The sequence below is a fragment of the Nerophis lumbriciformis genome, linkage group LG30 (assembly GCF_033978685.3).
Source record: "Nerophis lumbriciformis linkage group LG30, RoL_Nlum_v2.1, whole genome shotgun sequence".
In the NCBI taxonomy this organism is placed as follows: domain Eukaryota; kingdom Metazoa; phylum Chordata; class Actinopteri; order Syngnathiformes; family Syngnathidae; genus Nerophis; species Nerophis lumbriciformis.
Genome location: NC_084577.2, coordinates 27,007,587 through 27,010,813, shown reverse-complemented (window position 1 = coordinate 27,010,813; position 3,227 = coordinate 27,007,587). Strand labels below are relative to the sequence as shown.

The following is a 3,227-nucleotide window of genomic DNA, read 5'->3' as shown; positions in this document are numbered from 1 at the left end:
AGTAATTGGGGCATTAATTAGGTCAATAATTAATAACAACATTGACTTTAATTTATCATTATTTTTTTTTAGCAATTACCAAAAAAAAATCACACTAAAATTCTCAGGGAGCCAACAGGGTGCCACTCGTAAAAGTGTTAAAAATAAGCCATATTTTTTTTATTTATTATTTTACTTTACCCATCGACTATAAGTTTTTGTTATTTTTTTGTTTGTTTTTATGGCATTTATGTCAAGGAAAACCCTGTTTTTAATGGCAAAACACACAAAATATGCATTCCCCCCAAAAATTAAATATTTCAAAGTGGAATATTTCATGCGAAGTAATTGGGGCATTAATTAGGTCAATAATTATGATCAAAATTGACTTTAATTTATCATTATTTGTTTAGCAATTACAAAAAAAATCACACTAAAATTCTCAGGGACCCAAAAGGGTCCCACTCGTAAAAGTGTTAAAAAATAAGCCATATTTATTTATTTATTATTATTTTACTTTACCAATTGACAATACGTTTTTATTACTTTTTTTGTTCGTTAGTATGGCCCTTTTGTTGAGGAAAACCTTGTTTTTAATGGCAAAACACACAAAATTTGCATTCTCCCAAAAATTATACATTTCAAAGTGGAATATTTGATGCGAAGTAATTGGTGCCTTAAATAGGTCAATAATTAATAACAACATTGACTTTAATTTATCATTATTTTTTGAGCAATTACAAAAAAATCACACTAAAATTCTAAAGGACCCAAAAATGTCCCACTCGTAAAAGTGTTAAAAATAAGCCATATTTTTATTTATTTATTTATTATTTTACTTTACCCAACGACTCAATTTTTATAATTTTTTTGTTTTTTTCATTGTCTTTTTTTTTTTTTTCAAAGAAACCCAATTTTTTTATGGCAAAAACACAAATTTTATTTTATTTATTTATTTTTTTGGGGGTTATACTTGTCCGCTTTGACACTATTTCCACAGTCACACATTTACACACTGATGGCGGGAGCTGCCATGCAAGGCCCTAACCACGACCCATCAGGAGCAAGGGTGAAGCGTCTTGCTCAAGGACACAACAGACGTGACGAGGTTGGTAGAAGCTGGGGATCGAACCAGGAACCCTCAAGTTGCTGGTACAGCCACTCTCCCAACCGCGCCGATATGCATCCCCCCCCCCCCCCCCCCCAAATATATGTCAAAGTGGAATATTTGGTGTAAAATAATTGGAGCCTTGAATAGATCAATAATTCATACACATTGATTTTGATTCATTATTATTTTTTTAAGTAATGACAGTTTTAAACAGCCTGCATGGGCAGCTTTGTGTTATTAGATTCACAAATGTTCTCGTTACATTTAACCTGTTTGCTCTTTTATTACACTTTTTAAAAACATTTTTAAAATCATTTTTAGAATGTGCTACGGGCCGTTAAAAATGAGCTGCGGGCCGCAAATGGCACCCATGCCACACTTTGGACATCCCTGTGCCAAAGTATAATTCATTTAATAATTGAGTGTCCAAAAAAGCGCTATATAAATCTAATCCATTATTATTATTATAATAAAAGATTGACGTGGAATGTAGTGTAGAATTATAAGGTTGTTTTTGTATATTGTCATTACTGTGTGGTATGTGCTAAGTAACAACTGTAAAACACCAAACGCACCCAAACACAACACGGCACTTTTACTTTTAAATTGACCAAATATATTGTCAGCTGTTTGTGAGCTTTCTTCGTGAAAAATGCTACACAAAAAAAAACTAACTTACTTATTTGAATCAAAACTAGTCCGAACTTAAGAGAACGTGGCTTCGGGAGGGAAGTACAATGTCTAATTAGGCTGTAAAGCACAAAAATCTGACACTAGACAGTGGCAGTGAACTACCCACTGTTTTGGACGTAGTGCGCAGGCGCGGGTCTGCTCCACTGGTAGTGACCCGCGAACACGTTCCAGAACCGACTATCTTCTTCAAACTTTCACTTCGCGGCAGGTAAGCGGCGACAAAAGTCCAACTTGACGTTAATGTCGCGGTTAAATGGCGAGAGGTGATTTACTTTCACTTTCAAATCAAGTGTGTGAGGTTTGAGACGAGCGGGGGGATTCTTGTGTCATGGCGAAGTCAACCTGCTGATTAATACCTCATTTATTTCATCACCGACACCAAAGGTAGGTTAAAATTCCTCTTTTTCTCCCATTTACATGAATTACGACGTCTTTAAATCCTTATTCTGGGATGTTATGTCTGAAAAGACAAAAATGTACAACAGTCATATTAGGACTGGGCGATTTGACGGCATAACTGTATCGCGATTTTAGTGTTTGATATCGGCCGATATCAATCATATTTTTATGGCCTATGGACAATAAGGGGCAGGAGAAAAATAGTTTTTATTTGAAATGTAACCTTCCTTTGATTATTTCGTTTTTAGTCATATTTATTTTTATATTGATGGAGTTAAGGATAATATTTGAATATTGTTTTTAATATTGTTGTGCAGCACTTTGGAAACATTTCTGTTTAAAATGTGCTATACAAATAAAGTGGATTGGATTGGATTATCCCTCAGCGATCGATGCAGGAAGGAAATGTTGACACGAGCATGGAAAACACTCAAAAAATGTCAACAAAACATTAAAATCCCATTGAGCACTTGACAATAAGCTCTTAAAATGAAGGAATATGTAAGGAATGCTTCGTAAAAGTGTAAGAAAATAGTGTAGAGTGTGAAAATGTAAACATAGAGAAACCTTAGAAGAAGTAGGAAGTTATAGCTGTGCTCTAAAGGGTGAGCTAAGGTGGTGTGGTATTAGCGGTCTTGCCTTGCATCGTTTACAAACCACTTTGGTCTGACTACGGTCCCTTTCCTCTTTTTACCGCAGTTTCTTCATTTTGACTTTCTCTTCCCACTCCATGCAAAGAATCAACCAAACTTCACAGTTGATACTGTCACCTGATTGGCTGATAAGTGATCGCTTCCTGCGTTGCTCGGTTACCAGAGTGTCTTTGTTAATGCAAGCAACATTCCAAAGAAAAAAAATAACCGAAAGTTTTATCGAACACATGACGTCGATTACGCGATATACGTTGGTATGGTTTTATCGGCCCCGTGAGCATCGGCATTATCAGTTGGCGTGTTGAATCGAAACATCTGCTTGTGCCGGCTAGCATTAGCTTATAGCGAGATGGACTTCACCACCATGCTTGGACAAACAAACGTGAAGAAGT

The 3,227-nt window shown here is 35.6% G+C and overlaps 1 protein-coding gene across 1 annotated transcript in view; it reads left to right on the top strand.

Moving 5' to 3' along the window:
• The first annotated feature begins 1,737 nt into the window (after positions 1-1,737).
• The window catches only part of LOC133572916 (P2Y purinoceptor 3), a 35,417-nt gene continuing 33,927 nt past the window's right edge, over positions 1,738-3,227 (top strand). The window contains exons 1-2 of the mRNA XM_061926000.1: positions 1,738-1,991; positions 2,074-2,167. The gene's annotated coding sequence lies outside the window, so the exon portion shown is untranslated. The remainder of the gene's footprint in view (positions 1,992-2,073; positions 2,168-3,227) is intronic.